This window comes from Dromaius novaehollandiae, chromosome 1 (genome assembly GCF_036370855.1).
Source record: "Dromaius novaehollandiae isolate bDroNov1 chromosome 1, bDroNov1.hap1, whole genome shotgun sequence".
NCBI lineage: Eukaryota > Metazoa > Chordata > Aves > Casuariiformes > Dromaiidae > Dromaius > Dromaius novaehollandiae.
Genome location: NC_088098.1, coordinates 79,039,337 through 79,067,262, shown reverse-complemented (window position 1 = coordinate 79,067,262; position 27,926 = coordinate 79,039,337). Strand labels below are relative to the sequence as shown.

Here is a 27,926-nt window from a genome sequence, read left to right as displayed (position 1 = left end):
TTGACCAATCTTCCTCTGAAATTTGGTGGCAGTGTTATTCTGGCCCCATAATATTACATTAACTCTTCTTCTGCTCTGTGGCAGCCATTTTGCTCTAGTTCTATTTCAGTTCTGACAAAATCTTGAATCTCCCTTTAAAGAAAAATGCACAGCTTTCATTTCTAGTTTTTGTTATATAATAACATGATGTAAGGGACACAGAGAAAGGTGTTGTTATTTGATGTTGGCAGTTGCCAGGGCCTTCCTCTTTCTTATTCCAGTGCAGGGGATATCAGAGCTAGACTGTGCTCCATATGTAGGGTGTGATACAGCCATTAGCTTGTCCTGAGGTTTGATGCAAAGATATGTGACAAGTTTAAATGCTGGGAAAAGTCCACAGAAATAATATAGCAGATTGTAATTAAAATAGTCTTTGCACACACCATGCTAATCTCAACTGCTTGCAATACCAGTCCAGCCTGAACTGCTTTCAATGAGGAATATAGATATATATGTGTATAAAAAGTATATATGTATATATAGACTATATATATGTGTGTGTGTATACATATACATATATATTTTATTTTAACTGGTTTTGTGAGTTTCCTTTGCTAACAGTTGAATTTATGGCTTTGTTTTAGCAGGAGTCATCCTGAAAGAAGGTCTACATGTATCCTTGTGATGGAAATTAATCAGTGCAGGTCTCAGACACCAGACATCCAGGCCTAAGTAGGCTTCTAGAAAATCTGTAAGGTACAAAGAACCAACTAGATGTGCTTTCCTTACATTTCAGAAACATATAGATGGGCTGCAGGAATCAGGACAGTTCACATCCCTTTGGGAATCACATACCTATGTATTTTTTCAGAATTTATGAGTTTATGTAGCAAGTAGCACAGCTCCAGACTGCTGTGTACCTCCCTTACCAATGAGGTTTTCCATACTGGAAATTCTCTCTGTTTGTGCTGCCAGAAATTAAAGAGTTGATGCCATGCTCCCTCTAGAATTACACGTTTATGGCACACATCAGTGGGGCTTGTCCTGTCTGAAATGAGCCCCATTTCTTTATGCCACCAAAAGTCCATTGACAGAAATTTAATGAATATGTTCTTCCAGCTGAGGATGTCTGGTGGATTTCTTTTCTTCCAGCAAGAATCGTTATGCTTCTTATGCCAGCAATGCTGGTAGGTCATATGGCAAAATTTGAATGCATGTATTTTTCTGCTTCAGGCTAAACTCTGCTTTTCTTTGTTAAGATGTTGTTATCACAGTTTTTTCTTCCTAACTTGTCCTGTTCTAGAGAATAGCTGTTCTTTTACTCTAATTTGTTTTAAGCAGCCTTATGATAAGCCACCATAGCAGATGTCAAGAGGTTAATGTTTTTCCTCGTGCAGTATGTTACAGAAGTCAGAGAACAAGAACCTCAAAGGAGAATCTGTGCGTTAAGTACATAAACAAATGAACAAATAGAAAAATAGATGGCAGTGTGAAAATTTCAGCCATACTTCCACTGTTACAAATCAACTGGAATAATACAGGCAAACATTCTCATGCATGGAGATCACTGTCTGCTCTACCCAGAAAGAAGGAGAACAGCCTTACTGGTGACAGGTATGCTGAACGTTGCATCAGCCATTTACAAAACTTCCTTCATTTATGCTGCTTAAGAGGATGTGCTGAATTGATTTTAACTCCTTATTATTTTTTGCTTGAAAAACATACCAATGGTAATTCTGAAACATCTTTCAATTTGGAGGCCAATGAGAGGATTTCATTTACCAGTTCTTCTACTTATGCTATACTTAGACTGATAGCCTCAAGCATTGCCTGGAGAGGTAGTAGATTTTATTAGGCCAGCTGATACGGTTGGAAAAAAACCACCAAGCTTAATGTCACACAGTCCCTTCATCGGACTAAGTGCTGTGTTTATCGCTGTGCCACTCCAGTGTTATACTACTGTAAGTCTACAGAAGCCAATGGAATTACATTGGCATGGTACTAGGGTAGCCCAGCAGTAAATCAGGCCTTGAGCTGTTCTGCTTGATGAGCTCTGAAGCTGAGCTTCGTATGCCACAAAGGTCAGGGTGATGGGTTATGCATCATATTTTACCTCTCCTGCTGCATGCTTATTTCTAAATGACCTTTTGTAAAACAGTAAAAAAAGGGTGTATCTTATCATTCCACATAAGCTAGAGCTTCTCTGACTTGAGTCAAGATGACAAATAAGGTCCTTGATCCTCCTGGATTTGACAAAAAAACTTGTGTCTGTTCTGGTAAATCCAAATGTATCTGGGAACATCTGTGGGCACTGGAACATGATTATCTGTGCTAGCAAACTGCGGGAACAGCTCTGGCATGGACTTGACTTGTCCTATCTAGCACTCTGGTTTGCATTCAGCTATCTCATTTTGAAGGACAGAAACATTTAGTAGCACAGATGTAGGCTCTTCCATGCCAGTTGGCATCTTTGCCTGGGAACACTCCTGGGCATGTTTGATCTACTAGTTCAGATGCAACAAAATAATCTGAGAACACTAGCAGCAAACTAGTCAGAATCACATGTACCTCATCCACCCACAAAGGTGAGCTCTGAAATTGAGAAAGGGTCTTGTTCCATATGTCCTGTTCAACCTCTGCCATTTTAAAACCACACCTTCTATAACACAGTTGTCTTAGTTTGCTGGAAGAGGAGAACTGGAATAAGGTTGGTGTCTGCAGTGAGGCCCAAGTTTGTTCTTTCATGCTCTCTGGGTGGACTGGGCATGGATGAGGCTAAGCCATTGCTACCTACTCCACCAGCAAGTAGTCTGCATGATTTTGGCCCTTCTTTACCATTAGGAGGATAGTTTGAGCCAGAGCTGCCCCAGTGATCTGGGTAGGAAGTGCATGGGTTATGGGTCCCTATGCATTATCTCAAGTCACTTCCTCACCTCGAAGTTTAGATATTATCCCTATCTCATAAATGTCCCGCATCATTATGCAACACATTCAGTTTTATCCTTACCGCATAGTGAAGAGGATTTCAGCAATGAGGAAGGTGAAGCAGAAGTGCATATGGATATATTGCTGTGGTGATGGTGATGGGGAGATGTACATAATGCATGGGAGAAAGAGAGAGTTCACAGAGAAAGATGATGGCAAAATGATGAATGACAGAGATGGACATGAACTCCAGGTTAGTGAGGAAATCTGAGGGGGGCCTGTACAAACTATTTGATCAAAGGAGAAATTTCTATTTTGAATGCATTTAGCTGGTTGAAGCTTTGGAGAAAATATAATTTATGTAAGTTGGGCAGACAGAGAGATGAGTGTCTGAGGGGAGTGGGTATGTGAGCAGCAGCTGTAGTGAGCAGCAAAGTTAGAGGCAAGAGGCTTAAATTCCACTACTGAGGACTACGGTGACCAGGAGAAAAGCACCTGGGAGGACTGTGTAAAGATAATTAAGGGTAATGTCAGATTTCAGAGTATGAGACAAAATAAATGGAAGGAAGTCTCTGCCATGATGTAATCAGAAAGTATAGAAAGGAGGCAATTAAAACTGAATGAGAGGGAAAGGATTAGGAGAGAAAAGATATCCAGAGATGCCATGAAAAGTAAAGATTCATTTCACTTGTAAAGCAATGCATTTTATTGTGAATCCGTGATAGGATTTTCCTTCTCCTGCATGTAGACTTCTTGCTGAATATTGAGTCCATGCTCCCAGACTCTATGGATAGTGCCTGTATGTGGTTAGCCTGCCTCTGTGGTGAGGTCTGAGGAAATACATTCGTGTTTATTCATGGTAGGCCTTTTTTCTTTACAGCCTCCTTTTGTGATCCTTACAGGCATTAGGACACACAGCTTGGGAGTGCTAGTCTATGGAAATTGCTCCTGCAATCTGGCCTTAAGACTTTCCAACCAAGCCCCCATTTGGGGCTTAAGATTGCTGAGAAGATACAAAACTTCATAAGGTTTCAAAATGTCTCCAGTGGGAGGGAAGCAAGCTCTGAAGACTTCCCCTGAAGTACCAGGGCAAGTGAGCCATACATGCAGTGACTGGGACAGTCACAAGGGACGTGGGAGGCCTGGGGTTGGGGCTTGCTCTGCCTTCTCCCACATCCTGCGCGTGTGCCCCAGCCTCAGAGCTATTAGCATCTCTCTATCTTTCCTACTGCAAATGTTTTGCTTTCATAAATAATTAAATATTCATTGAAGCAGGAATCTTAGCCTCAGTTTCCCACATCCTGCGTGAATATCTGAGCAACTGCACTGTTGAATCAATCTTTTGCAAAACAGTCTTCTCTCTCAGCAAGTGTTTAAGCATTTATGCATGGTAGAACCACCCTAGCAGGGAAAACTAAAAGACTTGCCCTGGGATAGAAAGCAGCCTTCAAACAGGGAGAGAGGTTTGGCCTCACACTGGGAATATGACAGACTCAGGTTGAGGTCCCCTGTCTAATTCAGATGTTGGGAAATGAACCTATTTGTCACATACATGGTTAGTCTAGGAAAATACGGTCTTTAACACACATTTTTTACCAGAGTTTTCCTCCTGGATCCCCAGAGCCCTGTCTCCCCAAAACTTTCATTGAATGAGGACATTCCTATGAAAGGTTTTTGTTTGTCATAGCCATATTTTCCAACAGCAAGCCTTTCACTGAGCACTCTTTAACAAGCAATGCAAACTAGGGCTTGCTGCAGCACAGCACTTCAGCTGAATGAACAGAAAATAAGACACATGAGCTAATGATCTTCTGGTTTAGCTTTCAGTAAGGAGCAGAATTATTGTCCTTTATTGGGGAATGCACAGTGAGGGGAACCCAGTTTTTGTCTCCTGTATTTTACAGTCGTGCTTGGAAGGGCGTTGGGGTGAGAGCTGTGGCTGCAGACAGACTGTCTAAACACAGACTTGGCACATCCTGAGAAGCAAAACAGATGAGAGTCAGCTCAGTCATATCAGTGGCTGGGTTAAATTTCCAGCTTTGCCTGTAATGACCTCGTTTATGGAGCAGGATGCTGCCTTTCTGACCCCTTTAAGTGAGGACAGAGGTTTTGAGCTGTAATAAAGGCAGTAGATTGCAGCACGGGATTAAAGCCACTTAGAAGAAGAGATGAAAGGGGACCTAAAATTGTTCACCCCAGCACATCTGTCTAAAGACAACTGGTGTTTCATTCATAGCTTCTGTCTGACAGTAGTTGTGTCTCTGTGATGTTTGAACTGAGACTCATGGGTTCTGCCGTGGCTGCCAGAAGGAAGAGAGAAAAAGTGAGGAAAAGAAAAGGAGATGATTAATAATGGAGGGGCATACTAGTAAGGCAGAAGACAATTAAATGAAATGAAAGAATTGTCATGTAGGATGACAGAAAATAACAGAAACTTTTTAGCAAATGGAGTTGCCTCTAAACACACTCTTTTACAGATATTTCCTGGGAAAGATACTGAAGATGAAATTCAGACTTTGTGTAGTAGCCAGGGCGTGTCAAAATCCAGCTTTTGTCATTCCTCAGAAGGAAATACATCTTGACTTCTTAGTTCCTACCTTCCCTCAGTCCTGTGCTCAGGGATACCAAGGCACATGGAACTGTGTGTGAATTCACCTGCTCCCTGGGCAGCCCAGAGCTGGCATACCTCGGGTCAGGGCTTCCCTCAGCACAGGGAGGCCAGGGTGTGAGGGCTTGAGGATGTGGTGGCAGCCATGGAAAGAGTTAAACAGTGGCAGAGGGAGGAAAGAAATGAGCATGGTGGAGGAAATATTGCCAGCTTCCTCTGATGAAGCTCAGGTATGAAATAATTGGCCTGATCTTTGAACTTCGTTGGTCCCAAACAATACCACAAATGGAGGTGACCCTTTTGGCACCAAACAGATAATTGTAGAAGGCCTACTGCCTAGCTTAGCCTAGCTTAGCCTTACACCTACAAAAAACATAGATCTATACTTTAATATCCTGTCGATATTAAAGCTAGAGAGTGTTTCTCTGAGGATAGGGATGCCTGGTGGCCCAGTTTTAGGCAATAACTTGTGAAAGGACCACTTGAGCAAAACAGATCAACCTGACCTGACCGATGGCAGATTTTAACTGGAGCCCGGACCCCAAGATATCAGATGTGCTGTTGGAGAGAACAGAGCCTTAGTTCACACAATATATTTTCTTAGGTTTCCTGCTCAGAGAATCAAAACCTTGCCTAGGGATGGTGTTGCACAACCCGATGCCTGGCATGCCAGGAGATGCAAGTCTGATGGAGACCTGCTGGATACCAGGTCAGGATGTTGGATCAGGTAAGCAAAAAGACTGTAGCCAAAAGGAAATACAGGGCATACTGAGTTTAAATAAGGCAGGGAGGCAGGAAGGAAGACTGAAGCTGCAAGCTAATCTGATGGAAACATAAAGGGGTGTGTCTGGAAGACAGGAGATAGTGGAAGACAGTCTACAGTGGAGTAGGGTAGGGAGGAAGACTAATTTGGCTAAGCAAAGACCCTGGGAAATGGAAGGGAAGACTGGAGTTAAGAACCAATTGAGAGAGAAGGCTGAAGATCAGGGTGCAGAGGAGAGATGGACTGAACCTATGTATAGCTGTATAGCAAAGCTGAACCAACGTATAGCTACATATACCTATGTGTAGATAAGGAGACTGGGGTTTAGATGGAGAGCCTGAAGAGAAATCCAGGACTTGCAGGGGAGAGGTGGCAATGTTTGAAGCATTACTGTGTAAGTCACAGCACACTTACCTCCAAGAGACTAAACAGTGTTGAACAGAGACAGAAGTTTTATCAGCTCCCTACTGTTGGAAAATACTTCTGAAACCTACTGATAAAGTATTTGGCTTATTCATCATTCAGGTGCCTAAACTAAGAGTCTAGTATCTTCAGGCTTCTTTGTCTCCAAAGAGAGAGTCTTAGGAGGGAGGAGGGTGATTCAGTGCAATTAAATTAAGCCCCTGCTTTGATTCAACCACTGGAGAAGCCTGTCTCCCTTTAGGAGAATACATCTTCCTAACATAGCACCAAGCTACAAATATCCCCTTCTCTGTTGTAACATAACATATCCCACACTTACTAGGCTATTTATTACAACTGTTTGTTAATAGCAGTTAGTCTTTTCATTGGTATTATCTGCCCTGTGTAAAAAGGCATACAAACCAGAGACTAGAACAAAGGTTTCCTAATCCAGTGTACAATTGCAGTTTCATTCCCACTGATAGCAACGAAAACATTCTTGTTGATTTTGATGGGAGCAGACTGCATCCCTTTTAAGAGTAATATCCAGAAACAACATGACCAGAGCAACATTTCACTGTTCTTGTCAGCTGCAAAGCTGCTGCTGTTCCTCAAGGACAAATACACAAAATCATCAGAAAAATGCTGTAACGGTGTTTCAAAAGTTCACCCTCCATGATAGTGAATAATATACGGGGTTTTTTTGAATATCAGGCTACACATTAACTTTAGAGAGAGCTGCAGAAGTGGAAATAGCTCTCCCAGGACCTCTCACAGGCAGTTGGTTTATAGAATATGTTTTCACTCTCCTCAGAGCTTTGAATTTCAAAGGTGCCTTTGGGCCCCTCATGACTGCTCTGAAATTCTCCTCCAGGTGGGACAAACTTCTAACCTCAGCAGCCAGCGGACACCTGGGTGGACCGATGTTGAGGCCATGCGGCAAGGAGGCAGCAACTCATGGGAGCACATAGCAGGTGGTTCAGAGCTTCTTTTTTAAAATGGGCTGTAGGCGATAGAGTAACTTGTGGCTGAGAAGGCAGCACTTAATTAATTCAACAGTGAAGCTTTCTGCATATTCTTATGCTGCTAGTAATCTTCTAAGATTTCAGATCTGTACCTCTGAGAGTTTAATACTGTTGGGATCTACACCTAGTTTTGCCAAGACTAAAACTCATTACAGCTTTTTTGTTGGGCTTGCCTTGTCAGAAATCAAAACAACATGTCCCTGTCTCCTCTATTCCCTCCACCCCCAGCAATTTTCTGTCCTTCATATCAAAAAGCAGCTACTCTGCGACAAAGAGGTTGCCACATAAGTATGGATCTTAGTACTTCCTATGTTTTCAACTTCTAATAATCCTATCTGATGGCAGAGATGGTGGATCTTCTGGCATTCGAAGCTGTTGCACAGCAGATGGGCACCTTGTATTTTCATAGAAGACTTGACTTGTGCTCCTTCCTCATTAGTGGCTGTACAATTGTTCTTTGAGGACAGAAAAAACACACCTCTGGAGTGCAAAAAAGTCCAAGGGGAAAATAATAAAAGAAAAACATTTGCATATGGCAGACGGGACACAGCACAGGAGGGGTGGCAGCATGGAGATGCACCTAGTCACATTGCATCTCAGTTCTTTACATTACAGTGCATACTGCATCAGGTGGTAAGAATGGGGAAAGTAAAGGGGAATCACCATCCCTGATCCTCCTTCCTCCCCTCCCAGTAATTCTCTCACTGTGTGAGAAAGTTAGATCTATTCATAAGGCAGTGCAGAAAAATAGAATATAATAGAAAAAGATTTTGATGCACAGGACAAAGCTGCCCCTAGGCAGTGTTAACTTGTCTTACTGACATTTAAATGGCCTAAATCAAGGTGACAGAGATGTTAGTGGCATTATGTGAAGAACTGTTCTGTAAGAATGAGTTGTTCTTTAGAACAATTTATATTCAGTGCAGAGAATTAAGCATAAATGGGTTTAACATGAGGTTCACAAGTCATCATTTTCCAGCTCTTATTATCTGTGGTGTGACTAATGCAGAATTACTCTTTGTCCTCATGACTAACTTCATCTTTGTCCTGTATCCTGCAGCACAGCCTTATCCCAAAATACCATTTAGAACCTTACTTACTGCTCTAGTTCCCCGAGAAATGATGCATACCTATTCAGGAGAAATGATGCATACCTATTCAGTCTCTCTTTTCCCTCTCTGGGACAATGTTTGGATCCATAGGTCCATTTCATAGACATTTCTCAGAGAGGGAGAGATCACAAAGATTCCCTGACCAGGGAAAATCAGCTCACAAGCTGTACTGCCTGCTCGCTTCTTTTCCCCTACCATTGACTTCTGCTCTTCCTATTCTAGTGAGCCACACGGTCTATTGAGGACATTCTGAGTTATTGCTGTCACCTCTGGTTATTTGGACTGGATCCTCTGAATTCTGTTTATGGGCAGTGAACTGGGACCAGGAGAGTCCCTCAAGTTCAGCATCTAGACCTTCAGTGTTGAGAAGAGTCTCAGGCAGAACTGGGTTCAACACAGATGCTGATGGCAGGGCTGAAGCTTCTTCCTGGCCATGGGACATGTCCCAGGGCTACAGGAGTACAGGCAGGAGGTGCACCAAGTTCTCCTCTCTTCCCAACCTGTCTGTAGCCCATGCTGGAGTCCCGGCTTTCGTTCAGTGTCAGTGGGATTGAAAGTGTAACTCCTCTCTTTTGAAAAGTTCAGATAGCTCTGGTTCAGTCACTACATTGTGATTATTGTTTGAATGATCTAAAATGCCTCAAATCTTGCGAATGGGCACAAATACTCCTGCATTTAATACCTTTAATAAGAAAGAGGTTGATGAGATTGCAAGGAATATACAGAAGAGCTATGTAGAGTGGGAATGATAGATTTAGTTGATTTTATTTTCCTTTGACTATGAGCTTTATTCTTCCAAAAGATGCTATAGAAGCTCTGTTGTCAGATTCCAGACTGGGAAAACTAATATCAGATATATTACTGAGAGTAGTTCTTCACTGCTGTTGGACAGATGTTTTTAATGACTGCTGGGCAGCTTTTACTGTGAATTTCATGATGAAAAATATTTATACATTTAAGATGATTTTCAGTGCCCTGAGGATGGACATAAAATAAAGCTTTCAGGAAAAAATGTATCCTGAAGATGTATCCAGAATACAATTTTGCTCCTATTTCTGTCTGATAATTCTTGGCTATCTTAAAGTGGTTTACAGCTTGAAAAGTATTGAAAATGTTTACTCCAACACAAAGATTTTGCAAAAAGACTGAGTAAGTTCCTGGGGGAAAAAGAAAAAAAGGAAAAATAAATAGATAAAATTCTACTGAGAACCAAATTTGAGGCCTTGATTCAGCCAAGTATTTGTAGTGTAAGTTTTTAACTTCAAGCATTTGAGCAGATATTGCATACACTAATTGAACTGCTCCAGTATTTAAATTAAGGTATGTTCTAAATCATCACAGTTATTAGAAGCCTGAGTCAGTCACTGTTCAGTGTGTCTGCTCTCTGACTGGCTAAATCCCTTCAGTGTCAGAATATCTTTCTACAGAACAATTTGTTAACTTTATCACATTCAGTACAAACAATTCATACCAAAGGATGAAAAGTGTTGATTGTTTAATCCCATCATTTCTTGATTAAAGTATATGTAGAATCTCTGAAATTCTATCCGAAACACAGGAAAAGGTTTCTTTTTTCTGCTCTCAAAATAAAAGAAAGGATTAAAAATTGACCTGACAAATAAAAAATTTAAAGGGAGGAAAGGGGGAGAAGGGAATTATTATTCCACACTTTCATTATCTTCTGATTTCAAAGAGCAGTGATAAATAAATAAATGATAAAATATTTTAAGGGAAACCTGAGTAGGAGTTCTCTTCTTTTTCTTTTCTTTCTTTTTTTTTTCTTTTTTTCTTTTCTTTTCTTTTCTTTTTTTTTTTTTTTTGCAGTTAAATTAATTAGCCCCTTATCTTGCAAAACTTAGCTGTGTACCTGAATCACGTGAGACCTGATATGCATGCTGTAGGGGTAGTCACTCTGAAGGTTAATTCCGTGTATAAAGGCTTGCAGTCCTGAGCTTTCTTGGGCAAAGGAAAGGCAGCAGACGTATTATAGACAGAGTTTAATGAAATATTGAAAATAACAGGAAGCAAAGATAATGTGAAAAGGGGTGAAAATAACATGCTGACAAGGACTGTGAGTAGGTGGATGGTTGAGCTCAGTCTCCAAGTGAGCACGACTAGAAAGGAGGATAATTGCATTCATTTGTCTGGTATGGTGCCTGTATAATATATCAAAGGGTACAAATAAAAGTTTGGAGTTGTCCCAGTCTCCAAGAAAAACACACATTTCTAAGACTCAGAGGACTTTGAATCAGAGGCTAAAAGGATAGCTGCAGGTTTCAAGAAAGTCATATTTTGTTTTAAAATTGTATTCATCATGGGAATATCTTCTGTGTCTTTCCAGTTAATTCTCAGATGATGTTCTGATTGTTTTTTAATTTGAGAAGTTATTTTAAAATAACTTCAGGATTCTGATATTACTTCTTTCTTGTGTGAACATACGTGGAAGGAATCTGAGATCAGTTCCCATTTCTGCCGCGGACCTGTGTGATGGTAGACAGGTCAGATGCATGCTGATATGTCTGACATTTGGATGGATATCATATGATATGCATGATATATATGTCTCACTTCCCATAAAACCTCTCCTGTATCTATATGGTATAGATAGAGTAAACTCTAAGCAGGGATTGCATGATCATTTAGACTGCGTGGCTGCTATCATAAACCTATGTATTACAAAATTGCTACCTTGTGACAAAAACAATATCAAACAAAATCAATAGATAAGTGATCTATATCCCTAATTTTATGGAAATACTCAAATATTCTGGGCTGCAAAAATCACAAGTGTGTGAGCTGAGCTGAGCTGAGCTGAGCTGAGCTGAGATACAGGTATAAATCTTTTGTTTTAAGGAGAAAAAAGATAATTATTTCAAAGAGAACTATCCAGAAAAAAAATCACCTTCAAAAACCAAAAATGTGATTCATAAACAGTGAAATAAAGGGAAAAACAATAACAAAACTATCAAAGAATGATCATATCATCACATGTTTGCAGGGACTTCTTAGACCTCTTGAGGGATTTTCTGATGATAAATTACTGCTGTGATCCAAATTATATGAGGCAATTAAATGTCTTTTCTCCCTCAAATGGGGAGTCTGATTTTACAGGCTGAAAAATGTTGATGCTTTTACTTTAAGTCTGAAAGGCCTATGACAACTTCTTATAAAGGGGGATTCATCTGTTCTGTCAAGTGAGAAAGCTTCTGGATAAAATAAATGACACTGTTCTTTGAATTTCCTGACATGCTGCTTACCCTACTGTTTAACCTGCTGTCTTTTCTTCAAGATCTTCCATTTGCTGAAGTAAAAATCGTAGTTTCACAGGCAGATTACTGATGCCTTCAAATCACCTTATAGTTACTTACTGTTCAAAAACTTTTAAGGAAAAAATGATCCTACTGAAGCATGGCAATTATTTAAAAAAGTAAAAAAAAAAAAAAAACACAATATTTTTGCATCATTCGGAAACACAACATTTGATTCCATTATGAAATCTTATTTCCTTTCTTTATTTTTTAAATTAATATCAGTCAAATTTTAAATTACATATGATGTTTTGAAACAAAAGCAAGGTTCCACTTTTAAAATCTTGAAATGAAAGACTTTCTTTTAGAAAAATGCCAGAATAGAACATTTGGATAGTTTTAGAATTTCTCTTTTTTTTTTTTTTTTTTTTTTAAAAAGCCTTCTCAACCACATTGATGTCAACTTTCCGGTGATAGTCCTTTCTCCTGCTTTCACAGTGGGTCTGGTTTTTGCTGTGTTGAATGTACAGGGTTCTTAATATGCAGCAGCAGATCTGGCCAAAGAAGGAACAGAAAAGGTTTGACAATATACACAAATGAAAATTACAGATTTTTTCAGTGCTAGAGGTTTTCCAGCCAATCTATATTTCTGCTATGATCCATGATAGCTGTGAAAAATGGAAGTAGAACCAGTTGCATGACAAAACTTGAGCATAGGAAGAAGTGTAAAGTAATCAAGGAGAACAGTTTATCACAGAGAGTGGGAACATAAAGTATTTAAATTATAATTCCCATAAGTTTTCACAACATCCGACAATTGCTGTTTTGTCAGATTTATTCAGATCAAAATGTTTCACATGTGGCCCATCAAGCTAAAATTTTGAACTCAGATTTGAATTAATATATAAATAAACACTCTATCTGATTTGTGTTAGAGGGAAATAGAAAATTCAAAAAAAATCTCATTTTTACTTAGAACACATTTTGCTTTCCATTTAAAAGACAAACTGAAAAAAAAAATCCTCGCGGTACTTGTATTTTCATCTGTGAACACATAGTCTGGCTTTAAACTCTGGAATACAGCCTGATAATTAAAATTTCTGTATATATAGACCTGAGACCTGTTCAGACCTGTTCTGTATCAAAGCAGCCAGTCTTTGGGTGTTTGGAGTCCCTACTCAGGCAGAACCCAAGTGATTCTTCTGTTTTCAATTGTAGGGAGTTGCTTTGGACATTATTATGGGTGCCTACTGTTTGTTTCAAATGGTCCCTTTCAAAGAATCTTTATAAACCATTTTCTGTTCTGGGGCACATAAGACTGAGCCTTATGATTCTCTGCTTGTTTCTTCAGGACTTCTTTAATCTATTTGAATGTTATTATTTGCAACCGCAATGATATGGGATAAAGCCCATTCCCGTTCAGGTCAGCTGGAAAGCATGACCTAAATAACTTGACTTCTATTGACTTCAACATGAATTGGATCAGGCCTAAAGTATTTATAAATCCTTTACAAAAGTTTCAAAAATGTTCATAAAAGATCAGCGTTCAGTGCTTTTTATCTTTGAATAATACATGAAATACATGCAAGGAAAAATCTGATAGGTAATTCAGTGGTATTGCAGTACTATGTCTGAGGGAGGAGTAGGAAGTGGTTGTAATTCAAAACTGTTTTCAGGTGTATGTGTTTCAGCTCCCAAGACTAAACAAAACAAAGTGAAAGATGATCAGGGAATTCATCCAGTGCATCCACACAGTGGTTTCCTGACATTCTGATTACAAGTGACCGTGGATTGTTTTTTGGGTTTCATTCACAAAAGGCAGCTGGTATTCTGCCATCCACTTAGCATGAAATTAAAATATTGCATGAGCTTAGGACAAGTCAGATCTTGTGAACTGCCCAGCACTTACAGTTCCCAAAGAGAAGATGACATTCAGCTCAACAGATCTTGTGTCAAATGCATCATATGTGTGTTGATTCTAAAAATGGCCTTCTTGAGAAAGGAAATATAAGTTGCTAAAGATTCTGATGGATGCTCTTTTTCTGTATAGGATGTGTTCACTACAAAGTGGTCCCATCCTTTTCTCTTCCTCTTCCCCTTTCCTTTCTCCTTCCCTTCCCCTTCCTCTTCCTTTTCCCCTTCCCTTTTCCCTTTCCCTTCCCTTTCCCCTTCTTCCTCGCTTCAATACAACTTGAACTCCATGCAAACACTCCCTGAAGAGGAATTTCAGGTTGTGTTGAAGGCCTGACACATATTCTGTGTACTGCAGTGGATGCATTATAGTCTCAAAGCCTCTGCTCCCAGTGATCTCAGTTCAAGATTTCCAGTTCAAACACTGGAAATTAATGCATAATAGCCTCAGGAAATAGTACTTCAGATGTGCAAGTGCCTCATGGGAGGAATACATTATTGGAGTTACAGCAAAGTGACACTGTAGGAATGCTGGAGGAGCTTCCCACACTTCATAAGCTTGATCTTGTCTGCTTTCAATGGCTGAGAGAATTTTGGCACCATTAAATACTAAAATTTGTGACTGTCTGAAAAGACTTGGGGTTCCAGGCTTGTTAAATCAACCTGTGATGACAGCAATGCACAGTATACGTTGTAGCAGCTTTCTCGGGATTTTGTTTGTTTGTTTAAAGTTAAAGGCCAGCTACTGAGCAAGGCAAGTATATGCTAGCCTGGTCTCTGCTGCTGAGATTTTAGAGTGTTTTGTATGTGGTGTGGTGGGAGTTAGGGGAAGGGGGGAATGGGAACAGGTACAGTCCAGACTTTGTATTGACTTATATTCTGTGGCTCCTAGCAGACACAGTGCATTTGGCTAGGTATAAATCAACAAAGAAGCCCAATTTGAATTGCCACTCGCTCTGCTGTATGAGGAGTGACTTTCATTTTTGAAACAGGTAGTTTTCTGCTGTCTTACATCACCATTAACTAATAAAATAGCAAATTTATACATCCTGAAACCACCTTACCCCAAGGTGTTAACTTGATAAGCCTTTACAAAGTAGGGCTGGCTCCAGTCAGCAGTCTGAGCACTGTAAGGAACAGCGCTGTAAGGACAAAAGATGTCTGATGTACCATGCCACATTAGAAGAACTGTTTCATGCTGAACCAAATTGCCCTCTGCAGCACAGCAGTGTTTACTTCTGTTATTATTTTTGTTAGTGTTAAAATCAACATCTCAGTTATATGTATGCAAGTTCGGAACTGTAGTTATTCCAGAGGAGATGGCAAATTCAACTGTACATTTCTAATAGATGACTGACTGATGAAGACAACAAGATATATGCAAATACTGTGAGCATTGGCAAGGTATACCCTGCTGATCCATTTGGGTATGTAGCGCCATGTCATTGCACCACAGATGGACAGTGAGGGAGTTCTGGTCTTTTCTATAAAGACTATCTGGGTCACAGTTACCATGTGTAGTATTGTTAGCCTGCCTGACTGCTTGGCGTTAAAGATATTTGTAGTGGTGAAATGAACTCTAACAAAAATAAATGCTACCTTAAAGAAATTCCAAGTGGCCTTGGAGAAAATTAAGTGGAAGATTCACCAGCCTGACATATTCTGAGCTGACATACCTGGGATTAAATCTGTGCTAAACTATTGCTAAATTGGCAAGATATTAAGATGCATCTTTCCCAGTCATTATGTTACCATTCACTGTAATTTGTTCTAGGTCAAGCAAGATGCAGGCTTAATCCAAGGACAGGCAAGGTTCTCTTGCAAATGTTATGTAGGACATGGAAGTACAAGGTCATAAGCTTTACAGGTTTCTGTTCCTGACTGGATAACCAAAGCAATACTGTATCCTTGAAAGTCTTCCCCCCCCCCCCCCCCCCGCCCCCAGGTAATGTTAAAAAAGAAAAGAATTTGAACCTCCATTGCCACATTTCATATGCCTTTGAACAAGAGTCCTGAAAGACATGCTGCATTTTGGCTCAGCAGTTTAGAGCCTAGTGATTAAGCTTACACTGTCAGCAAAGGAGAAGAGAAGACAGGTATGTGGGGCTAAAATCTTAACCAACTTCAGCTAATTCTGCCAGAATTCTGAATGAGAACTCTTATAGGCATTCTTCACATTATGTGCTCTGAGCTACCCTGTTGGTTTCAGAATTGCTAGCAGCATGGAAAGACTGTGGCTGTGATCCAGCTGTCTTCATTTGTTCATGCATTTAAATTTCCTGTGTTAGAGAACAGAAGAGTATCACTTTCTCATATCCATGTTTTTTGTAAAGGTACTCAGGTGTATGCATGACACTAGGTGAACAAGACAAAACTGACCAAACATGCAGTACAACTTGCAGGATTGTTAGAACAACACTGAAAGAATCCAGTATTCATCTGACAAGAGACACGTACTTTTAGCTTCTTACAATCCAAGGGCAGTAGGATTAAAAAATGGACAGGGAAGGTTGTCCTTACCAGTTGTGTATTTTCTGTGCATTTGATGTTAGCAAATGATGTTAGCAAATGATGTTAGCCTTTAAGTTAGCAAATCTTGCTCCTGCTTGCATAGATGAGCAAAACCCTAAACATGCAGAAATTGTTGCTGTTTGTTGAAAAGGATTCTAGATAAATTACTGGAGAAGTGATGGTATTATCTGAGTGTTGGAGCCTTTTCCACAGGAAACTTTCCCTTGGTGGTGTAGGAGCAGAGTCCAATGGGGTGCATTACAGGGCTGGGTCCACTCATGAAGTAGACCCTAATGTTGAGGTGCAGCTGATCTGTCTACTATGAAAGCGCCGCGGTTCTGGTTGCCTTGGGGCTGCGTGGCCCGGCAAGATGTCGGCAGGAGTATTCCTTCCACCAAGCCTGTTTCCCAGGGCTTTTTGCAGAAGGTGTCAATTATATCCTAAGTTACTCTTTCTTTATTTATGACTCTCCTATTTGCATCAAACACAGCACTTTCTAGGTAGTCATTTCTCTTGTTGACTTTATTTAGGTTCATGGTGTGATGAAAGATTCCAAGTTTTGATTCTCTTTTAAGAGTTGATTTATAGACTCTCTAGCACTGGCGTTTAAAATGTTACCAGGCAGAGACTGATGGGAAGAAAATCTTTTGAGGGCATCTTTAGGGCAGAATTAGTATCCTTGTCTAAATTGCATCAGCAGCAGTTTAGATATATATTCAGCCCTAGATAGGTTCACACTGGCTGCCTGCAGTGAACAGTGTTTCTCACTTTCAGGAGAGCCATCAGTTCTGATTAAAAATACAAATAGAACTACATCCTTTCCAATCCAACATCTGTTTTCTATCTAATCCACTCATTACAAACAATCCACTTGGAGTCAGATAAGATCAACTTCTGTTTAAAGTGAAAAGCTCAAGTAGAAATACAACTAATTGTTGAGTAGGGAATTTAGGCACACATCTCCTGTATTAAAAAAATGACATGATATTATAAGGTTCATTAGTTGCTTTGGAATAATCAGTTTGCTTGATGGATTAGCTGAACTGGTGAAGTGAAATGGACTTCTTAAGAAATGGGAGAGTCTTCCATAAACATTTTTATTTTGTTTTGTTGGTAAGAGAAAGGTTTTCAGTTGAACAGTTCTTCCCCAACTACTTGAGTGTTTGAGAAGGTAACTCCAGTGAACCTGATCGTATCACAATTGTTTTATAGTTATTCATTCCCTCACTTTTCCAGGAAGGGATTTTTCCATTCTGGAATCCTATTCTGGGGTTCAGCTGACCTGCCTTTAACTTCCTTCCTCTGTCACATTATCTTTTTTGTGATGTTAAGGCAAATCAGTAAGCGGATGTCCACATTAACATCAAGATTTCTGTTTGCCATGTCCTCTGCAGCCAAGGCTTTCCCCTCTTAGAGGTGGTGCCACGCTAACTGCCTGTGGTTCTGGCAAACAGTGTAGATCTGTCTCAGCCTTAGCTTACACAGATTCTTTGCTTAATGCCATATGTGTGAAATAGGAATAGCAGCATTACCTGACCTTGGGAAGTGGATGGAAGGAATGGATTATTATGAGATGTGTCGATACTTACCTGAGGAGTTCATCTGGTTGTGACAAATGCTTGTAAGGTGCTGAAAAATGTGATCTTTAGCATGGCATATGTGACAACCATTTTGTTAGGCTGGTACTGAACTGGTGCACTAAGGACATTGTTACTGGACACTGTGGTGTTGATAGCACTATCTTTCCAGTGACACAAACTGATATCCTAATCACTTATGCTCTTTAATGGATCAATTACACTTTTCTCAAGTGCTGTGGGACCATTAACCTTAGCTTACTTGCTCAAATTCAGTGTGGTTAATTATAGCCTAAGTATCTAAGCTTTCACCTTGCAATGGCAATTATATGTGGTAACCCACAATCCTTCGTAACCAACAGTGATGCACAGGAGTGTTGTCTGTGGCTAAACAGCTGCCATGTTCTGCTCTAGAAATGGCTTCATTTTTCATAGAGATGCAGATAATTTGAAATACAGCTATTTCTAAATATATTCAACGTCAGTGTATGTGAATGCACAAATTCAAAATAACATATACATATGGGCTGAAAGATATACTGCACTTCAAAGCAGTAGAAACATATAAGTATCCCATCTGTACATCAGTCATGAATGTCATGAAAAATACGAAATGACTTTACAGATATTTAAGAATTTACCTTTTCTATTCCTCAGTGCTCAAGTCTCTGTACTGCTACATATGGGAGAAATTCAGATTTGCCATTTCAGATTATTTCTTGTTCAGCAATACATGTTTGCCCTCTCTCATGTTGTCCCAGTCGCATGCATTTGCAAACACCTGATATCTCTATCTCATAGGAAAAAAAGAAAAAAGAAAAAGAATTAAACTGGCCTTTAATCCTGGCTGCTGTATCATGAGCTAAACATGCCATTTTGTCCATCCAGCCTACTGGTTCATAAAGCCCTACCTACACATTGCTTCTGCAAGCTAACTCCTGTATGTCCTACTTAATTCAACACAGCTCCCCAAAGGCATGTTGTGTCCTCTGCGATGTGTCACACACAACCAGAGCCTAAATTTCTATTAAAAGCTATGGTAGTGCTAACCACTGAAGACAGACTGGGGGGAAAAAATGAAACAAAGACCTTATTTAGTGAATCTGGCTTCCTTTCATCTCTGTGTATTGGCTTCAGTCTTTACAAAACTGCCTTTTGAAATTCTTAGGTGAGTGTTTGGTGATCGCATATGTCAGTCTGTAGGTGCCTGTGAATACATATATTCACTCTTTGCAATAGTTAGTGCAATACTTGTATTGCAGAGGAGAGAAGCACAGAAGACTACTGGTAATTTTTCTCTCTCATGAACTGTGACCTTCAGAAGCAATTCTATCCCAAACCTGAAGCTGCATCTCTGCATAAAATACCTTGGGCATTAAATGAAGATAGATTATGGCCAGAAGTGTGTCATCTTTTGATGGACATGTGGACAAACACTAATGGAAAACAAGGAGGAAAAATTATTGGCAAGTCACCCCAGTCCTGTGACATGGAGAATACACAGGCTTCCATGGCCTTGGTGTACTCCCACTGCTCCTGCCACAGGCTTCTGGATGTGACACATTCTTTCTGAATCACGGCTTGATGTATACCTAGTATCACAGAATTAACAGCGACGGAAATGTATGCAGATTACACTTGGAACTGATGCACATGTCAATACCTAGATGCTGCAATAGTCATTTATTGGATCCAGGAGCAGGATCCACTGAAACTTCCCTCTGTCTCCACTGTCTCCACACATAGCCCTGTGAAGACTTTCACAGCTCCTGCAGTGCAGCTGAGAACATTCATCCCTCCTCCACTCGAACACACCTCTTTCACCTGCAGCTCTGTGCTACCTCCAATTGTATTGACCCTTCCTAGATTTTTTCTTGACTCACAGTGTCCCAGGATCTTTCCCCATCTTTTCCCCATCAATTTCAATTGGAATACCTTGAACCTCCCCAAGGCTCAAAACCTTCACTGATCTTCTCTGTCCCTCTCCTCTTCTCACCTGTATCTGCTCCTGCTGCAGAAAGGAAGGAGTTTTGAAGTGGCAAAATTGATTTTTACTTTTTGTGATATGTGCTAGGGAGATGGTCTTTTTGAGTAAGCTTTGAATCATGAGAAATTTAAGTTACAGAAGGCCTTTTCCTTAGACTCCTATGGCCTGGGAAAATCCTTCAGCTCTGTAAGCTATGGATGTAAAAAGAGCTGATTTGTTTCCTAAGATTTATGGTGAACCATACTAGGCGACAAACTTGGAAGTCGCTGGACAAATTTCCTGGACTGGGAAGCATGAAAGACACATTAAAAGGATGGAGGAGAAAGGCAGGCCAGGATTGTCTAGGACTAATATCAGACTGAAACAGTGGCTGAGCAATAATGCACAGATGAAGGGAGGGAGATGCTACATTTTTGGTCCTGTTTTCATTGCCAGTCACTGTGGTTCTGATTTTGCTCTTGGCAATGAAAACTTTGAGTGCTTCCCCTGGAGGTCCTGGGGCAATCCAGCTGAGAAACAACCATGATGCCAGTATCAAGCCAAGCCTTCTGTTGGGACAAGGGCAGACTGAAAAATGGAGCCCATGTTGCTGGAACTGAGCCAGCCAGTAACAAACTAACTTTCTATAGCACTAGGTATCCCAGAGCTCATGCTGCAGCGGAGGTATCATTTTCTGTGTCACTGCCATGTTTGAAAAAACAGCATACCCTAACAACAGACATCTTTAGGTGTTCATTCTGTCACTTATTTAAAAGTCAGAATTTGTAAATACAGCTTCCAAATCTCCTTTCAAGCTGAAATACTTCCTTCTCACTTTTGCCAATGTTCTGCAAGTCTAATTAAAGGGTAAAACTGTAAGAGCAGTCAGATGATGCAATGTAGTCTAATCAACATTACTGTGTTAGAAAGTTGATGGCATGGAAGCCTCTAAGTAGCCAGCTTGGCAGTATTTACTGGGATTTAAAAGCTTACTATAATTATGATGTCCAGTAACTGCCTGGATTGATGTGTGACGGAAGGAAGAATGGAGACTAGATGCCTCTCTTGTTGTCAGTATGTGTGTGAGATCAGTGGATGGACAGACAGATATGGATAGATAGACATTTATGTTGTCAAGCTTTATTTTTTATTTTTTATTTTTATTTATTTTGTTTATTTTTATTTTTTATTCTTTATTTCTTTCCAGCCAGCTATCTCTTTTCATGTAATATGTCTTGCAAAAATCCTGAAACAAGTTAGGCCTACCTGTATATTGGGTTTGTGAGCTGAGGTGATTTTTCCAGTCTTTGAGACCTACATCTTTCAGTGCCTAGTTACCTCCACAAACCCTTTTTTTCCTAGAAGAGTGATTTCAGTCTTTTTTAGCAAAAAAAGGATTTTATGCTACCATAGCAGGTGAGTTCTGAGCATATGGGTGAAATTCACTAGAGCTAGAACATTTTGCATAATTCTGGAAACTTGTAGCCACAGAAAAGTTGCAGCAGATTCCCACCAATACAAATTTTTCTCACAGAAGATATGAACCCTTGCCAGGTTCTCTGCACTGGCATACCCTCCGGGCTGGATCTATCACTTTGACCCTTGCTGTGATGAAATGTCTTTCTTGCTGTCTTCTGAAGGTCCTGGGACACTCTGAAATGCCATAGGGTTCTGGATCTCCATCTCAACCTGAGGCAGAATACCACTCTTATCACCTCATTATTTCCAGCCAGGTGATTTTTTCTTTTTTCTTTTCTTTTTTTTTTTTTTTTTTTTTTGGATGGGGATATCTTTTTCCTGTAGAGAGAGACAATGAAAGGAGAGGTTTGTTTTAATGAGTTTCTTCATAGGATAACTCTGTGCTATCTTGGGGATCAGGCTGAAGTCATTTTCAGGATGATGGAGACATATTCTTTGATGGACTGGCCAGTAGCATGGTAGCACTATGTAGCACAGTAGTAGCATAGAAGTTCAGTCATAAATGTCTCACATGTCCACACTCGATTCCTTCTGACACGCATTTACTTTCCCTCAGTTTAACAAATTCTAGACAAAGAGGATTCTCTTCTAGACAGGGATTTTGCTATTTTAGGGAATAACAAAAGGTCTCTGGTTCTGGGTTTAGAGAGGCCTAGTCTAGATCTTTTTTTTTTTTTTTTTTTTTTAATCTGGGATTCCTCTTGAACTATTGAATATTTATTTTGCATTGTTTGTGCAAGGTTTCCCCATCTGCATTTCGTTTGTTTCCTAGGCTGTCCTAGGGGAGGCTGGCTGCTACAGTTAACTCTGATGGGATTAGTAACAATAATGCTGCTTATACTGAAGCCTGGGAGAGCTGGTAATATTATCCAAAGAACAAAAGGCTAAAGTAATGTGTGGCCTGTGCTGTTTTATTTAAATTATGTCTTGAGGTAGTGGCAGGTCTGCTGCAAAGATCTAGGCTTCTTTCTACCTCATGTAAAGGCAAATTTCCTTGAAGGGTTACTATAGCACGCTTCAAGTTTGGTATTATATCCCACCCAATGACAGCTGGGTTTATGTAGTTTTCCATTTATTTCCATATCTCTGAAGCCAATAAAATTACATGAGTGAATGCATCTTTGCTGGCTTGGGTCTTAATTGATTTCTATCTCATTCCATGCACCAGAGGAAAGTTACACTAAGCACTGAGGTTAGTCTGGCACCATAATCTCAAAAACATAAAGAACATGAGCAGAGATAACATTAGTTAATGGCAAAAGTTGTAGCTTTCCCTAGTGAAATGCAGAACAATGTTAATTTTCTGCACAGCTACTATTTTCATAATTTATGTTTCATCCCATAGAGGTGTTGCAATTTTATCTGTGTAATTAAAGTGTGTACATTTGATTATGAGTGGACAAACATTATCTGATGAATTTTGTAATCCTCTTTTGAGTAGGATGCCCTGGTATTACATTCATTTTGTGATCCCATGAAAATGTCACTTGCCTAGTGCTCTATTTGGGGACACAGGCCTGAAACTAATACTTCATTTCTAACCAGGATGTTTTATGTATTCTGAGAGCAATGATATCTAGCTAGCCTGAGATACTGGGTAGGAACGGGAATGGTCAGTTTGCACTTCTTAATTTGGTAGCATTAGCCTGTACAGGTCTGTCTCAGTAACTACAGAATCTGAACTATGAAAAAAAACAAACCAGCAAGGGCTGGATCTGAATGAAAAGTTCCCATGATTGGAAAGAACCTTGTCTGATTGCATTGAGGACCTCCTTCTCATCCAGATGTGGGAACATATCACAGGCATTATCAAATCATTTTAAAAGGCTTGGGTTTTTTGATTTTATTCAGTTTATGAAGACTGCGGCACTTCTGTCCTTCTCTTGCCTATACCTCTTTACAGTATCCCTTGAGGTCTGTAATATAGAAATGAGTCTTGATTAATACTCTGTAGGTCAGAGGCTGGGTTAAGATCATCTGGAGCAAACACACACCCCTGCCCCGTTGCTGTTCTCCAAAGACTTTATGACCCAAGGCCAGCAACCCTGGAGCTTTTTCTTTCTCTGTGGTGGAGTGTGGTTGGCCAGAGTCTGATTCAAGGAAAGAAGTGGAGCCTTGTATTCTGGTAACCTCACATCCCTACTTCTTTATAACTTGGGTTTTGGGCCCCAGTTCAGTTTCATCATCTGCTCTCTATCTTTTTCTCTTGCACTGTATCTAACTGACAGCCACAAAAGCTCATCTGATTCTCCATCACGTCTTGCCACCTTACACTACGTAGCAACTCCCCACAGGTAGTTTTTTGGCCTGGAACTCTGGGATCTGCTCACTTTTGGAGGTAGAGGGAAGAGGATCAGGGAGATATTCAGTCCTTGGCTCTTTGCCTTCATCCCAAAGACTAAACAAAACATCCTGCTCTCAGTCCTTTTTCTCCAGACCTGCTGTCACCTGACAGGAAGGAAAATGCTTGATACCGATAACTCAGACCTGGCTAAACCTAAACTGCCAGTATTACCTCTCTTCCTACAAATAAACAGGTGTATATGTGTGTGTGTATGAGGGGGGAAATGACAATTTGGAACCCTGTTAAAAGGAGAAACAGCCACAGATACCTCTCTCTTTAGGATAGGAAGGCAGTGAATGTGATAGATGTGCTGTCTAGGGATCATGGTAATACCCGAAGAATATTTGCCATTCTCAGGGTGAGAGCATAGAACAGCCCGTAGAGAGTAGAATGGCTTTTTCTGCACTCTTGCACTCTAAAAGTAGTCTTGTCCTAAAGGTATCTGTTCAGCCCCCGCCACAGTGGCCATTACAGGCAGATTCATATTCACCCTAATTAGTAATTACCAAAATCAGAAGTTTTATTCTCCTCTACAACTATCTTATTTCTTTTCTCTTAATCTCTAGATCTCCTAACTGCAAATAGAGAGATATTCAGCTGTCCTACGTTCCTGTTGTCTTCTGTGAACCGTGTTTCCTGGACTAACTATATCTCCAGTGCTGCGTATGAACTCCTTGCTTACCAGACCCATGTGCTGTTGTCATAATAATCATGTGTAAGAAGGTATTGAATGAACACAGGTGAAGATGAGGGCGTGAGCCCAGATAAAATTCCCAGGAGGCCATGTACTCCTATAGAGTACTGTAATTCAACATTAAATTGATCTTAGGCAAAATGATTAGGATAGTTCAGCAATGCAGTTCATTTCAGCTTGGGTTTATATACATATATATTTATATATTTATATATATTTTAGGTCTTCCCAATAATGCAAAACATATATGTTGATAAATTTTTCACCAAAAATAGATATTTGCAGAAACTACATTTTTTCATTGAAAAAAACCCACTTTCCCTCAAACTTCCTCATTATTCCAAGAGATAGAATAATCAAGTCTAATCTGTACATTGAAGGATCTCAGACAGTATATTGATGTTGTAAACTTTCCACTGATCAGGATCCTTTTATCCATGGACAAGTGCTAATTAGATTATTTTAGTGTTTCTCACACACAGGCTTATTATTGCAGTATTGCTCTTGAGTGTTGTGTTGGTGACAAAAGTTGATTTTCTTTGCTGGTTTATATTAGTAGCTGCATGTGGGGGAGGAAGGAGGGAAGCAGGTCTTGCTTTGATTTGATCATGCTGAGCTGAGTCTTTCACATTTCAGTTTAAGAAAGTAAATTGAAATTGTGGTAAATCCTGGGGCTTCTGGTTGGTTCCCACAGTTCATCTAAATCTGGCAGTGAAATTACTGAGTTACGTGCCATGTAGAAATAACTTGACTCATATTGTCTTGAAAGGTGGTTATTAACAAGATTAAATGTTCTGATAGCCTTGATATTCATTTAGCATAATGAGTGTTGACTAGGAAAAGATAACACTGAGAAATAAATAACTGTGTCTGAAATTACCTTTTGACATATAACATCTACTTGGGAAAGTCACAGAAGGAAAATGTCACATAGTGAAATACCAGTAACTACAGTGTAGGTTTAGAGAGCAGAAGTTACTCTGCACTACCCGTCTATATGGATAATAATACTCTAAGGAAGAGCTAGTGTGAAAGAGCTGTTAAATGCCTTTTCTATTTCCATTTCCATGTCTGTACATTTCCGCTGTACAGACACATCTCAAAGAGATAGCCTTGCATTTAAAGCATGCAGGTAATATGGATTTCCTCTAACGTGGGCTCTATTGCTAGCTTTACCATTGGCAGTTAAATTTTTTAAGTCAGCTTTATTTAAGCCTGCAAAATATGCAAAGGACGTTTAAGAAGAATATACCCATAACTACAAGATTTTATAGCGTGATTATTATCATTTTTGGGATGGAAACTCAGAGCACTGGACGAAAAATAGCTAGTTAAATACAGCAGTCCAGTGTCTGTAAACCACTAATTAAATAAGAAAATGCCTGTCTCAGACAGTCCAAACTATCTGGACTGCGTTAAACTTTTGACACATTGAATTAATAGATCTTTACAATTACTCATTACTCATCAGATTTCTGTCCACGCTTTGCTTTTTTCATGGAGTCTTGGTCGTAGTAGGAGCAGCATGGGAAAACACACTTATTCCTTAGCTTCTTTGGTTTGTACTCCAAGATGCTAACTTAAACTGCAAAGCATGTGAGTTTGTGCTAAGGCTGAGGTGTAGGCATACATTTATGCCTGCTGTCCCTTCTGTGTAGGTGGTAACCTCTGGCAGAGGACAGGGTGGCCAGCTGGAAACAATAATATCCTCATCTTGCACAGGCTTGCACAGGCACAAGAACCCTGAGTTATATGAGCCAGAACTTCAGCATAGCTCAGGGAAAGTTCTGCAGAGCCTATATTAAACCCACTGTGTAGGGAAAAGGGCTTTTTACTGTGGGTGGCTTCACTGTCCTATGTGTTTGGAAATATAAAATGATTCCTTGAGACTTGATCAAAAGAGTTTTTATTGTCTTCTCTTTTTTTTAATTCGAAACATAAATTTATTGTGAACGTTTCACAGGCATTCATCAGGATAGCATATTGGTGATCTGTAATAAGAAATTAAATGTAAGGTCCTGACACAAGATGATGATGTTGACCTTTTAGTGCATTTCCTAGGGCATTTTCCCTCCCCTCCCCTCCTCTCCTCTCCTTTCCCCTTCCCTCCCCTTCCCTCTCCTTCTTCCCCTCCCCTCCCCTCCCCTTCCCTTCCCTTCCCTCCTCTTGAATATTTAGTTCAGATGTTGCAATGATGCTATTTATTGCCTAATTTGATTTACAGTATAGGATTGCAGACATATATTTAGTGTACATCTTGGGAGAAATGTTCTTTATTTTTAACACTTCATTGAACTCCCTGGAAAATGATCATTCTAAATGTGTTGAAACACACCACTTTGTGCAAGAGATTTCCTGATTCAATTGCATTAAAAAAAAGACAAAAATTTCAAAACCTTTAAAGATAATCATCAATCAGATCTTTTAAACAACTTTAAATCTCAACCTAAATCTTTACACCCTAGAAATATAAGGGGAATTGCCAAAATTAAAAACCAAAATTGCTTTAATGTAGTTGTACTGGAGTCCATTTCACAGTTGAAAGTTGGTTTAATGCAACCAGTGAAGGGCTCCCTTTGCCAAAGGAATGCCAAAGTGGAATAGAGATGCTACCTTCTTCCAGAAAAAGCCAGCAAGTGACTGAGAGAAGGAAGCATGGCTGAAGCACTGTGGGACTGGGGTGATTCTCACTCAGTCAATACACATTAGAAAGTCTCACTCTAGAACAGAACCATCACTGAGCAAACTCCAGGTTAGTGTAACATATGGTACCTCCCTGCTTTGCTCTCTTTCCTAGTTCTACTGCTGGAGGATCATGCCTGTGTCTTGTATCCTAACTATGCCCCCTTTTTTTGCTTTCTGGCATCATCAATTATGGGCAAATCCACTGGAAACCAAGGCTCGAGCTTGAATCAGGCTCTTTGGCTCACTCCTACTTAATACCTATCTGAGGAACCCAAGGTAGAAGCGCAGTGATGGGGAGGGACAGGACCTCTGTGAAGTTCTTTATGTCTTAGAATGGGCCAAATCACCATCTAAAGGTGTCTGTCTCTCTGAATTTATTATTTAGGGAGCTTAGAGTAGCCCCATTTCTAAGACAGATTCAGAGAGTTTCATGGGGTGAGGCTATGCCCATGTTTATGAAGCATTAGTTGGTTGTTTTGAAGACATTCGGTGTGTCACTGGAAATGTTGTCTGGCTCCAAAAGAGGAAACTGGCAATTCCTGTCTTCAGGAGCTATGAGTTTGTACCAAATTGAGTAGAATGAGGGCCTGAGTAGTTCAAATGTCTTGATGTTCCTTAATTTAAATGATTTAAAGTGCATGGAGGAAATAAGAAATAAAATTCTAATTGATATTTTTGACTGAAAAAACTCTGAGTG

At 39.9% G+C, this 27,926-nt stretch overlaps 1 long non-coding RNA gene across 1 annotated transcript; it reads left to right on the top strand.

The window, feature by feature from the left end:
• LOC135329379 (uncharacterized) lies at positions 1-26,686 on the top strand. The gene is made up of 3 exons (XR_010390828.1): positions 1-6,239; positions 7,552-7,651; positions 24,417-26,686. It is a non-coding gene; the product is annotated as an uncharacterized LOC135329379 (long non-coding RNA).
• The last annotated feature ends 1,240 nt before the right edge of the window (positions 26,687-27,926 follow it).